Source organism: Simochromis diagramma, unplaced genomic scaffold (genome assembly GCF_900408965.1).
Source record: "Simochromis diagramma unplaced genomic scaffold, fSimDia1.1 OVJJ01000802.1, whole genome shotgun sequence".
NCBI lineage: Eukaryota > Metazoa > Chordata > Actinopteri > Cichliformes > Cichlidae > Simochromis > Simochromis diagramma.
In genome coordinates this window covers 3393032-3407479 of record NW_024387492.1, presented here as the reverse complement: position 1 = coordinate 3407479, position 14448 = coordinate 3393032, and the positions used below count along the sequence as shown (strand labels likewise).

Here is a 14448-nt window from a genome sequence, read left to right as displayed (position 1 = left end):
GGACAGTAACTGCCTGTGTATATGTAAGTGTGTAAAACCTGCAGATAGTCAGATTAACAGTATTTTGTCTCTATCTGCCATTCTGCAATTCATCTCATGTAAACAATAACGTGGCGCACAGCGTGACGTGAAAAAAGGCACATAACTTTGACGTTGCGTGACGAACTCTGTATTCCTCGTCCACACATAAACGCAAAAAAAAAAAAGAGTTTTAAAAAAATCTCAGTTTTCGGGGATTCGAAACGCCGTTTACGTGTGGACGAAACAGCTGCGTTTTCAAAAATACCCGTGTAGGTGCGGACGTAGCGTAAAAGAGTTAGTAGTTTACTTTCTTACTACCTGTAATTTATTGCAGGTTACTTGCATTTGCTTAATTGTTCACTAAATGTTTGAGGTGTGAAATAAACCGCAATGGAGCAAAATATGGGTGTGTGTGGTTGGAGGATGTGTTTGTGCATGTGCGTGCTCGAGAAGGGGGGGGCGCGAACATTTTTCTTGTAAAACAAAGGGGGGCCTAGCAAAAAAGGGGAACCACTGGATTAGTTGACCGATAAGTACCAAAAATTCAGTAAATTCATATTCTTGGATGTGTCTAATTGTTGCATTTTACGCTACAAAATGAGGAAAGGTGTTTAATTTGAGCCTGATTTTTGTCTTAAAATTTAAAAAAATGATTCCCATTATCTTCCTCAGAGTGAGGAATACAGATTACTAATTTAGGAATTAATCTGATTAATAATTCAGTATCTGTTCAGTAGTTCAGTACTTTCCAGATACCCACAGCTACGGTATTGTTCTGTACTCAAGACTGTTTCTTTTCTCAGCTCTTTTGGACGGTGGCATCGATGCCCCTATTCTCAGTGACAGAAACTATTTTGAATGTGTCCTCCTGTCTTGATTGACTGTGTTTATTTTTTCAGTGCAAGACTCAGAACAAAGACAATGCAAGGAGATTCAGACTGGGACGTGGCATATTTGCAGAGGCCCTGAAGCACATTGTGGGATAAATTTGTTTGCACCTGTCTGTCTGTGTAGAGAGGGACAGGGACCAGAGCTGGGTGTTTTTCCAGAGTTTGTCACAGTAGGAAAAGTTTTACTTTTCCTGAGTGTAATCTGAATTGTTTTAAAACCTCGCTATAAATACAGCACTGCTCTACTAAAATGAAAGTGAATGGACTCATATGGCATCACTCTGTGTCTGTCTTATATCATGTATTTATCACTGACCAATTCCTTTAGAGCCCGTTTTACATCTTTCTGCAATTTGTAGCGTGGAACTTCAGCTATCTATTGAAACCATGTGTCTCATATTAAACACTTCCCTTCCACTTCAAATAAATCAGCCATAGTTGATGTTCTAACTTTATTGCAGCTGTATTAGGCTGCGTCATCTCTGTAGATATTCTTTTATTTCTTTGTTACGGCTCCTGTTTGGCTACACAGACACCCAAAAAGGTACACCCCTTGATTCTTCTTTATACATTCACCAAACTTTAATCTCCGGTTAAAGATATGTTATGCTTGAGTTGATTAAAAAAGAAAGCTCTTTCATACCCGTCACTGAGCATTGAAATAGTGGAAGGATCTATTTTAAGGAGCACTGTTTAGAAAGGGGCCGCCACAGCCCCAAGTAACCGCACCCTGCCCGTGTCCCATCTTACCCCAGAGTACCTAAGTCCTCCTGCTCTTCAACCTGCCCACCCTCCTCCCCTGCACTCCCGAAGCTCTGCTGATGCTTCTCTGTGATAAAATAATCTCAGAGGCGAGGGTCAGGCTGCAGGAGAGGATGACACGCCTCTGACTCTCCTCATCCATCCATGCCTTTCATTACTAATCCCCATGCAGCTTCATCTTCTGCAAAACCCCAACCTTATAGCCCCAGCCTCAGACTCAACCTCAGCCCAGGGCCCTGCAGCAGCCAGGCAGCCAGACCCCTTAGAGAGGCACAGGGCCTTTGTGTGGCTGCTTGTCTGCTCCCTATTATTCCCCCATTCAAGCTCCAAATCAAAGCCAGCTCACATATGAAATGCTTTTGAGGTTTAAAGCTTAACTATACTGCGAGTGCAACTACTGCAGCTACTATTACCGGCACGGCATGATGGATCAATACACATACATGTGCCCAGCTCTGCGGAGCTATAGGGACAGTCATCCTACAGCAACTAATACCTCTAACATTAACACTGTCTCTGTGTTTCCAAAATAACTACCTTCCAGTCATCTAAGCTCTAATGTGGGCTAATATATTTTATTTTAATTAATAACTACTCCATCTTGTGGTGAGCCGTGATTACGCTGTACCTTTTTTTTTCCACTCTCAGTTTGACAAGTGGTCAGTCAAACGGAGCGCCAGAGGCCTGCAGACTTCAGAGTACAGAGGGACTTTTTGCAGCTCGATCTTTATTTAATCTAGCGCGAGTGGAAATGAAGTGACAGCTGCACCGCGCTCACATACTCCCCTAACAGTGATGATGGATGCTTTTTGATTCCCCTTTTTCTGATGTTCATTTTGCCACGGTGCCCTTTCAATAAATATTTTTAAGCCTGTCAGTTAATTCTGAAATTTCATCGATGAACTATGTTCGGAAAAATAAACAGGCCAGCCACAGCAGTTGGCCTGGATGGGGAAGTGTTATTTTGTTCGGACTATTGGCAGGGACTCTCCACAGAAATATTGCTTATTTTGCTTCATTTCAGATTCAAGCTTCTGACAGTTTATGTGAAAAACTGCAAAGCGGATTGCCATTTAAACACAACTGCTGTGCTCTGTAATTACAAGCTCCATTCACACAGGCTGATTGGGGCAGCCAGCCACAGAATGAGGATTGTTCTTGAGAGGCTTCTCGTTCCTAAGATCTATAACAAATTGTGGTCAAATTGCAATCAGAGGGGGGGGGTGGGACGGATAATTTTCCTCATTATATTAGTCATCTTATTTGTATCAGTCTCTGCTTGCTTTTCGAGGATTTAAACTAGAAACCTTGGAATTCCCAGGAGGGCAATTTGTTGGATAGAATTTGGGAAAACACTGTGGTGAAATTCAATGTCCGCTCTCTGTCATATTTCTTTATAAAGGATGTTGCGCTGTAGAAATGTTGACACAATCACCTCAAAAATGTCCTGCGTCAAAACTTGCAGCTTCGTAGGCTGGTTTAGACCCAATCATCAGTCTTTGCTTTAAAAGTCAAGAGTGGGCCAGTGGCCGTAGTGGCCCACAACCCACTGAGTGGGCTCAGTCAAAAATAGAATAGTACATTCCTAACCAATATAACAGCGGCACTGCACCATCACAAGACCGCAGTAAATGGCAAAATTATTGTGCATACTTTCTGAGGCACGCCTAAAAAACCCCACTGTGTCCACATGCACTCCCGCTAACATCAGGTAGCACTTAAGTGTCCTTCGCCCTAATGTATGACTAAACATGCTGCCCCTTCACCCAGCTACCCCTGATACGCAGAGAGGGACGCTGACATGATACCCGGGCTTTCAATAACAGGATATGGTCCGCATTTCTCATTTTGAAAATGTGCACAAACAGCCCTTTAAACTAAAACACAGCTTCTGTTTGATTTTAAAAAACAAAACAAAAAAAAAGCAAAGAGTCGCAAAGCAGCTGCCTTTCTTTCTTTTCTTTTTTTTTTCTCGGAAACTTTGGCGTGTCGCTGAAGCCTTTTAAAAGTCTTCTCCACTCTAACACCAGAGTGGGAAAAACTCTTGTGTTGTAAAAATCAGGAATGTCGCTGCTATAATGAAGCAGCTCTCTGAAAAGACAGGACGGGAGAAAATTGAATTAATGTTAATATGGCCATTAGCTTACCACCCAGCAGGAGAAATATGGCAAACCTCAGCCGTTCATGCTACCGCTGTTAATCACTTTGTTACACTCCAAACTTTCATCTGCATAGTTTTGGCCTGCAGCAGGGGGAGAAGGCAAAACCCAGAGCTAAACCAGAGATCTGTCTGCAGCGTAGTCTGTCTTCCAACCACGCACTGAAAGCTCCTGGTGAACACACAAACTCTGCTGTGAGGTATCCTTGAAGAAAATATCCACTTACTTCACAGCAACACACAAAGGTGTGTCTGAAACTGGGCTGAAAAAAAAAAAAAAGGCTGACACACGCCATCACTCTAGCTGTGTCAGATATCCCTGCTCTTTCCAGTTCTCAGGGGTGAGTGTATCTGGCAGTACTTGTTGACTCTTTGGGCAACAAAAAGGAGCAGTGACTTGGACCAAAGCTGTCAAACGTTTTAATTTAGTCTTGATGGAAAACTTCATCTCATGCAACAAATAAGTATTGCAGATTTTTATGTCGCTCGGGCTCTTATTTGTGAGAGAATTTATGGTCTAAATATTGACTTGAAATTGGTCTTTTAATTACCGTACCAGCCTGAAATAAACAGAAGCAGAAGCAATGAAATCAAGCATTTGGATGCAGTCACTGAGTGGAAGAGATGCAATCTTGTGCTCACATTACACAGATCCGAATCTCCCCGTGCCCTGTCGGCGTATTTGTATATATCCTGTGAATCATCTGTTGTCTTTCAGCTAGATCCACAGATTCATCTGACAATGGGAGTAGCATCAACATCAATGTATTCCAGATCTGGCAACCTGATAGCCTGCTTTTCTTCTCCCTGTAAACAGATCATCTATTCAAAGCTTCTACGTTTTACTTAAGACCAGCCCAGGCTCTGCGTGTCCGCTGACTGGTTCCACGTGTATGCAGGCGGCACTGACTCGTGTGTCTATGTGGTTGTGTATGCTCCAGCTCTGCTGAGAGGGTCATGAGTCACTAGAACACGGGCATGACTGATGCCTTCTCTGAGTCTTAGTCTAATTACTGTGAGGTGTTTGCGATTGCCCCAGTGACAATCCCGAGCTTGGCTGCTGTGTTGTTACAGCCCCGCCATGATGACATTGTCACAAAACCCAAGTCCGTAAGCTGTAATTGTGCAGGCTTCAAAAACACTGCGCTTCTCAGTCACTGCACACCTTGACGTTTGGATGTGCGTAGGTTGTGGCAAACAGCAATCCTGTCAACTGCCGTAGTAATTGCTGCTGAGTAATGTTCTTGCTTTGGCTCGGATCGCGAAAAAGCTCACCAATAAATCTGGAGGCCATTTTAGGACGTTCGGCTTTGAGTTCACATGGGAAAAAAGCAAAAAAAAAAAAAAAGCCTGACTGCTATAAGCCAAAGAAATGGCAAAGTTGAAACCATACAACCTTAACAACATCAAATTAAAGCTCCCATCAAAAGTTGGCTCCCGTGGAAAGAGGGCGAGAAGGCACAAAGTTGGCCAACAAAGAAGCACAGTTGGAGGAAATACCCACACCACTGACTGCACAGAAGCACAGCCTCTAGTCATTTCCAATGCTTGCAAAGACAATGGGGATACGCTGAGGCTTAAGTAATAAGCCCAAAATGACTTCCAGAGCAGCAGGGCCTCCACATTTCAGTGTGGCAGCGATGCGGGGAAATCAGAGCCACGCGAGCTGAGGGTTTCGCGAAGGATCAAAGATCGTGATTAGCCTACACTGTCCATCCACCATTATGGGTAGATCTGCCGCCGATGGCAACCATATGCCGGCCGGATTAACCTCTCCATCACAATCACTACCCAAGGGAGGAGGAGACGAAGACAAGAGAAAAGAACAAGAGATGGGGGGGAAAGGGGAAGGAGAGGAAAGCAGAACAGAGAGGTGAGAGGAGCCAGAAGAGACGGGGGAGCGATGAGGAAGTGGAGAGGTAGAAAACATCAAATGTCAGTCATTGATGTGTGGCATAACACATGTGCCCAATATGCAGGAAGGCTTTTGGCAGGTTTCCCTGACCTATATAGTCCGGAAGTTAGAGAAACTGCAGGGCTCAAACAAGTCTTTCAACTTTTAAATGAGCCACAGTGGATGTGCTCTGTACTGCACATTTGGAATTTTAATAAAGCTGATACAACCGAACAGAGAAGCAGATTAATTTCTTAAGCTGTTTTAAGGGGGTAGAGTCACCAAATTTATTAACTAGTTTAACATTTCATTTAAAACTATACTGAAATGTAACTTCTCATAATCCTTAAAAGTTTTAAGTGAAAGTATTCTGCAGCAATTTATTTTCTGCCTTTATTTCATGCAGAAGAAGACAGAACACAGGAAATGAAGGAGGGGAAAGTATATGAAACAAAGGTCCCAGCCAGATGTAGTTCATGGCCCAGAAGCGAGCCCCTAGGCCAGAGAGGAAAATTTACTTCCAGGGCGCCACACTTTATATTCTTTTATTTCAAAATGAGGTTTAGACTGTTAACAGGCATATACATGGAAAAAGTGTTTGAGCGACAAGCGTGTAAGGGGAGTTATTTATAGTACACAACTAACTGGAGATGGTACAGCCTGAAAAAGAGAGTGAATGGTCCCGTTTTCAGTGTTGTGTTCATCCTACTCTTTAAAATTTGGGATTTAGGAGTTATTAGTGTATCAGTTCAGACAGATTGTGGAGATTTTCACAGACAGCTGCATTTGCAGAAAAAGAAAATTAAGACCAGCAGTTTTGAAGAGATTGGCCTTGAATATTTTTCCAGAAAAGCTTTTATGTAACATTTGATCATTTGCATCTTTTATTTTACAGAATATTAGGACAATGTGAGTCATTAAACTGTTAAACTGAGTGCAACAGCATCAGGGAGATGGGCTTTGGCGTTTATTTTTTGGTTTGTTTTTTCCAGGTTGTGGTCAGTCATTAGGGCTGTGCGATATGACCAAAATCTCATATCCCGATATAAGAATTCTATCGTCCCGATAACGATATAAATCACAAAAATGTAACATTTTCTGTAAATTCTGTGAATCTCGGGCAGCTCGACTTGCAGGAAGTGTTTCCAGCTGGGCGTCGTGTAGCTGGAGTCAAGTGTTTTAACCGATGCATGAAACGATACATTTTTAGACATAAGTTGTAACGGCCGCCGTTTTCTTTGTGAGTATTTATTACACAGCGTGCTGCGGGGAAAAGCCTGTTCTAACGTTTGAGTCTAAGGGGTTTTTTTTAGCACCTGGCGGCTCTTTCTTAATTCTCATCCGTAAAAATCTGCATCTTTCACGTGATTCAGTTTATTTTGAAAAGTCTCAACAGGATCTTGAGCTTTATTGTGAAAGGGTTATGTGGAACATAAACAAGTGGACACGCGATGGTGTTATCGTCCTTGTTGCTAACGACAACGCATAAAAACAGGCGCTTGTCCGTCCGTAGTGTGGTTATATTAAATATAAGAGAAAGAGAGAACTTTAAGAAATTAATATAGCCACTACAGTGACCATCAAAACCATGAAAAAATATTGCCATAAGAGTTTATTTTGCGACACCACGAAACAAACGATAGCGTAAAATGAAACGATAGATGTTTTTATATCGTCATCCGATATATATCGTTATATCGAACAGCCCTATCAGTTGTTCAATTTTTATGGACTTTCTTGTGTTGATTTCTCAAACTCTTATTACCAGGCTGTGTATGCTTGCCATGTTGTTGCACAAAAGTGGTTTAAGTGATGAAATTTCAACTTTATTTTGTTTCTAAAATCTTTTTTTTTCAATCTCCTTAATGAAATAACCTTCCCAGCACTTACAGTGGTTCAACCTGGAAAGATTCTAAATCAGGCATTCCCAAAGTCAAGACTGCTGCGGCCCACTTAAAAACAAAGCCCACCTAGTCTTAAATGTTCAGTCTAATCAAAATACAAGAGGGAGTGATGCAGTTCCTTGAAATTTTTATTCAAAAAAGCATAAACAGCGCAGGTTGTTGGCTACAAGTTATCTATAAATTGCCAAGATCAATACGTGACCCAAGAACAGTACATTTAGGTCAGAATAAAAGTAATATCACTAACCAATAAATCAACCACCTCATCTTAATTCCCTTTTGAATAAATACTTTTAAATAACTATGTAACTGTACATAATGATGTAATTTCTGTTCTCGACTGCAGCCCCACCAGGGGGGCACAGTTTGAGAATCAAAGGTAACAGGAATGGCTCAGAAACACAATTATCTAATGCTTAATGTACAATACTGCGATTCTTGCTGTTTAATAATGGATTTGCCTACGGAGATGAGATTTTAACTAACAAAAACGCACTCCTGTACAGTCCTCCAAAAACCCACGTTTCTCAATGCGAATGACATTGCGTGTCGATCTAATGCTGATTGGTTGAAAAATGGGGCGAAACAGGGAAGGGATCAACAGCTGAGTTCATCAGGAATGGGAGAAGTGTGAAAAACAAACAAACAAATCAACAACAAAAGCATGAATACAGCATAAAAATACACACAGTGGCTGAAGTGAACACTTTCCATTGCTTTTAACACCCAGTTTCACTTCAGCACTTTGTAGGGCAATCCCTAGCTGCCAACAGACTGCCAGAACGCTGACCACCTCTGAACCATAATTTCCCCTTAAGTTACAGCTAATCAGTATATTCTTACTCAGTTTATTGACTCTGAGACTCACTGGCTTGTTTTCAAAAGTTTTATCCAGCAACGAATCCAGTGATTTCGTCTCGCGTCTCTTGCTTGAAGACATTCCATTAGATTCATAATGAATATTAAGTTAGCTTTCACCAGTGTTCCTGGCTCGACTGTGTCCACAGAGGAGGAGGCAGCAGTACGTTCAACCAGCTAATCCCTAACCGAACATGCACAGTCAGGTCCTTAATCATTTATTTTTTCACAGTAGATTTTACATCACACAATCAAGATGTGATTTCAGCTATAATTCCAAGACTTTAAAAAACATGGCATGAACTATAAAGATTGCACCTCTTTGTATACATATAGTCCTGAAGTCCAGAACTCGTGGACCTCACCGAATGCTCTGTCAATCATTTTCTGCAGCCACCTCCAGTTGCTGCTTGTTTGTGGGTCTTTCTGCATTCAGTTTTGTATTTGATAACTGAAAAGTCTGCTTTATTGAACTGGGATCAGGTGACTGATTTAACCATTGAAGAATATCCGATTTATTTGCCTTGACAAACTCTTGGGTTGCATTTCAAGTATGCTTTTAAGCATTATCCATTTACTCTGTGAGTACTGTCCAGTTATGCAGCATGTGGCTGAGTCTGAGCAGGGAGAGTATCCCTGCACACTTCATCCTGCTACTTCTATCAACAGTCACATCATCAATAAACGCTAGTGGCCCGGTTCCACTGGCAACCGTACATGTCCATACAATAACACTGCCTCCACAATGGTTGAAAGATAATTCGGTATGCTTTAGATCGTGAGCCGTTCCTTTCGTTCTCCATACTTTTCTCCTCCCATCATTTTGGCACAAGTTAATCTTGGTTTCATGTGACTGAAGATTTTTTTTAGTAATTTTTTTCCACAACTGTGTCCACGAATTATTATTATTATTATTTTTTTAATGTTTTCTGGCAAAGTCTAATCTGGCCTTCCTGACCAGGAGTGTAACCGGTGGTTTGCACCTTGTTGTAAAACCCCCTACATTTACATTCATGAAGGCGACTATTGATTGTAGACCTTCACAATTCATACCTACCTCCTGGAAAGTGTTCTTGACTTGGTTAGATGATTTTGATTTGAATGCTCCTTAGGCTTTTTTGTAATCTTTCTGACCACCTGTATCGACATACCTCATGTTGGGATTTATAGTGAACAGCTACCAAATTCAGGTTCAGCTCTTGGAATCAACTCCAGATCTTTTGTCTGCCTAATTTGTCATGGATTAGCAAAAGAAAAGACCTCACCTGGCCATGATACTGCTTGTCAGTCAGTTGTCTAATTACTTTTGAGCCTCTGAAAATGGAGCTTCAATGTATGCATGGCTGTAATTCCCAACCAGTTAATTCTGTTATTTTGTCGAACCCTTTGAAAGCCTGTCCTTCAATCACATCATGATTGTTTTTTCTAAAATCCACTGTGGTTGTGTACAAAATAAGAAAAAGTGTGTCATTGTCCAAAAACAAATGGACTTAATTATATGTGCTGTGAATGTGTGTGCCCAGTAACTAGTCATTAATCCACACTGTTTGTCTGTGGAACTTGTTCTCCTTTGTTTGTACTCTAAATAATTTACATTTATTACTTGGTCTTGGCTCTTTTCACAAAACACAGTTTCCAACTTTGACTTGTATGTATGTATGTCCAAAGATCAAACCAAATACCCCTCTGTGTACTGCACATTGTTTCCTTAACATACATGCCACCAAAAGTGAAGAAATCCTACATATGTTAGTCAGTTGTTTGTCTCTCTCTATCGTCTGTCTCCCTCACTCACTCGCCTAATTCTGTGCCTGTTCCAAATTACTCAGATGAACCGATGAGTCCTAAGGCTTAATGGGGCTCTGCTCGCTTTCATCAGCAGCGAGCCCAGTCATCACTACTGAGTGGAAAGCCTATGTGAGCTTGACTGCTCAGGGAATAGGAGCAGGATTAAGTGATATCATATTGTTTAGCAGGGGATCTCCCTCCCTTGGCAGCAGCCCTGATATTCAGTCATGCCTTCAATAGGTGGGTAGTCATCGTGCTTTCTGACTCGGCTCTGTATCTCCACTGGTGATATTTTATCTTGCAGCTGTCATGACAGTAAATTGAAATTAAAATGAAGGCGTTTGTTAGAAAGAGATGAGTCACTTGTATATCATACAGGCACATTCATGCAGTTATGTGACACACAATGAGCATCTGCTGTAGTCCATCTTTCTCTCTTCCAGCTGAGAATGAGCCTGGGTGGGACATCCTTATTCCCCTGAGGCCTGTTTTTTTTCCACTGAGCTATCTGGTGAAGGCTGTAGTTTATGGTTTATACATTTTCTGTGTTGAAAAAATTACTCTTGTTTGAAGTAATTGCTCCAGTGACTTAAGGGCCCTGTTAAGTTTCTCAACACTGAGATCATGTTTGCACATCAGCTTACAGTGAAACCTAGATGAACTTACTGTTGCACAGAGATGCTTTAGGGAAACCTGGCCCTGGTTATAAGAGCCGGTCAGAGAAGATACCTGCTGCTGCTGCTTTCGAGACTTTTTATAATAGCGGTTCACACTTAGCCTCGGATGACTCCCCCGTGGCATTTTTGTACTCGCACCAAAAGATAATGTCAATTTTAGAGCCCTGACACTATGAAACCTGAACTCCCTGCAGCCTTGCAGTAATGTGCAAGATCATGTCTTGCTGAATTAGGTTTTATGCTTAAATAATACAACATATGACATATATCATTCATTTTGAGTTTTCCCCAAAATAAATGAAACGTAGTGATACGGCGCCTGAAACAACACAAAGACATTGCAGTTGTATTAGAGCAATGGATATTTGTGAATGGGGCGGTGGGCTCGTGTGAATGAGCAGACCCTTGTGTCCACCATTCCTCTCTAATTGGGTGCAACAGATTCAATATAAACGTCACGGCCTTCCATATAATCCTGCCTATTAAAATAAGAACCACCATTACTGAACTCTAATGTAATAAATGTTATGAATGCAAACAGTTCTGAATGTCAAATGTCATTTTTCATGGCCACCCAAGTTTCTGCATGTTATGAAACATTTAGGAAGGTTCACAGAGGATTATCAGAATCCCACAGTGCTTTTCTCCATTTTACACACACAGAAATGGTAAGAGTGGAGGTATGGTCGCAGAATTTAAAAAGGGAATGCATTACCAACAACTGGGGCAGTGATGGTGTCTTTTAAACTGAAACATGACTTTGCTACAAAAACAAAAAAGTGCTTTGTCTGGTAGAGTCTAACCAATATAGGATTAGGACCAGTATTTGGGGTTTTTTGTTATATAGATAAAAATAGAAAACAGTGAACATTATTTGCAGCTTGCAGACACCAGTGTGTATTAGAGCAAATGGCGTTTTCCATCCCTCTTTTTCAGTGAGCTACTATTAAAGCTAAATCAAAGCACTTCCATAATAATAAAGTAACTCCCTTTTTGGGCACTAAAAAGGAGGCTGACGCTCTCGTTCTCAGACATGTTTGGTCTTCTGTTATTTTGTGTTAGCGAACTTCACGTTGCTATAACACTGATATGATGGTACGACACTTTTTGATGAATCACATAGATTTTATACCAGTGCCATCCTGGACTATATGGTATCGTACAGCTCATTTAATATGATGCTGATTTTTATATCAATGACTATTTGAGAATAATGAGTTGGTAATTTCATCTTGATGTAACTGTTAAATGCCTGTTCAGCCTACATCTCATGTTTTTTTCCAGTGACACCTGACCTGAATTAAAGAATAAATAAATAGAATAAACATGAATAAAAATATTAAAGATATTGATGACAATTTAAAACATTTCTAAATCAGCTTAGCAATAACAGAATTTAAAATGCCTTATTGAGTGTCGTGAAAACAGCATATGAAATTTCATATGAGATTAAAGTGGTTCATTATAGTACAGTATGGTGCAAAGTGTAGCAAACAATGCAGTGTAGTGGGGGAGGAGGGGGGTATTTGTGGGTTAATTGTTGTGTTAATTGTTGTGTGTGCATGGTTTAAATAAATAGGTTTGTTTTATTTTATTATATTAAAAATGAACAGGTAAATCTAATTAAATGGACAGGGACTATTTTCTAGCACTGAACACATGTATTAATACTTGTTTTAATACTTTTGCATAATGTTCGTCTTAATGGAGAAATTACACTAAGCCCGTGTGTGAATGTGTTAAAACCCTTTTTAGAAGTGCATTTATTTGGCCCCCACAGATTGTCTCGTATCAACACCTGAAAATAAAAACTAGCTTTAATGCTTTTTAAACCAAGCCTGACGTGGTAGGTAAGAGTACCACATTTTAGAGTGAAAAAGCAGAACTCAAATATATTAATTCATTCTCCTCATGCTGTAACTTTAGTCGTGCCTCGTGGAAATGTCTATTCCTGTGGTCGGTTATCCAAGAGACAACACAAAAAGACACTTTAGATCATTTCATCAAATTTCATGACATGGAGAAAAATACAACAAGACAAATATTATTTTTAAGGTTATGACAGTTGACAGTAACTGTGATATATGAAGTGCGATGTGTGAGTTAGAAACTTCTTCGGTTCTCAAATAGAGCAAGGAGTCTTCCAGAGGAAACGGCTTTAAGGATGAAGTGTTCCTTCAATCTATTTTGAGTGCAAGTTGGTTCATTTAATATGCTGGAAAATCACATTTTCTATGCTGGTCCGCAGCATAAAAGTCAAAGAGAGGAAGCTTTAGAATTCCAAATAAAGACTGAGGTGGATTTCGTCTTTAATGTCTCATTTCTGTTATTTCAGTGGGATCAAATGGTAATATTTCACTAGAGCAGGAGTCGGTAAACATTACAGCAAATATGTACATTGGATAGGCTGGAATGCCTCTTCAAATGTAGGTTTTGGTGAACTTCACAATCTTAAAAGATCTCCTCCAGTAAAGAAAAGCTTATAGTTAATTGTGAGGCAGTGATGTCTGTGCAGACATAAAAATGTTTCATCCCCACCCCGACTCTTTAGGGAAGACAGCAAGGGGAAAAACTGTAACTCTCTCATATGCAAGACATTCAACAGTTTAGTCACCCTTTGAAATTTGCCTTGATGAGCAGTAATTGCTGTGCAGACCCTTCCATCTTTTGCACACTTTCATGTCCCCTCAGTGGGTCTTGAATCATGGCATCTCGTGGTTTCCTAAACGACCCTTGGAGTGTCTGAAAAGACCACCAAAAGTGCAAAACTTTGGCACCCAAGAAAGTCCTATGGTGTGCTCATTAAATCATCTAACCCTATTCCCATCTCAATATAGCCACGTATTTTGGAACAAGATAAATATTTGACCAATATATACTGTAGGTGTAGCACTGGGCTCGGGCCAAAAACACCACTGTCAAAACATGAGTGAAAGAGAAGCATTCACAAGTCGCTGATTATTGCAGGTGCTGTGTCTCCGATAAGGCAGGATATTGATTTTATTAGAGTGGCAGAACTCTAATTACCTCCTGAACAAAACAGCCAGCACTGACCTAAAGCCATGAAGTCGGTCTTTGTATTTTGACTGCTTATTGATACAAATTAGGTCCTTACAAATAACATCTAGAAAATATTCCTGGTGTTTGCCTTCTTGAAATCTGCTGGCCGAAGCACTGTTTGCTAATGAAAAAGAAAAATAATTGCAGACTAAATGTCCTTGGTCTCCAAAGAAACGTTGCCTACATTCAGAGCTTTTCCTTCAATTACAAACTATTTCAAATACATCACATATAATGTGGAAAAAATAAACACTGATAATTTGTTGAGAGATAATTTTGAAATGTTTACGGTATCTCAGTTACATAATGCCTTTTGGGTTGAGGTCCAATTGGAGAGACACTGCTGGCTTTCATTAGCAGCAGGCATTTTTCTCCATCATATTGAGCGATGCTGCCAGAAATCTGTGCTTCTGAAAACATTGCAGAGCCCTGCCAA

General features: G+C 40.5%; 1 long non-coding RNA gene across 1 annotated transcript in view; it reads left to right on the top strand.

The window, feature by feature from the left end:
* LOC120724786 overlaps window positions 1–1941 on the top strand; it is a 68857-nt gene extending 66916 nt beyond the window's left edge. Inside the window, exon 3 of the long non-coding RNA XR_005693992.1 lies at window positions 921–1941. This is a non-coding gene — a long non-coding RNA (uncharacterized LOC120724786). The remainder of the gene's footprint in view (window positions 1–920) is intronic.
* Window positions 1942–14448: the final 12507 nt, after the last annotated feature.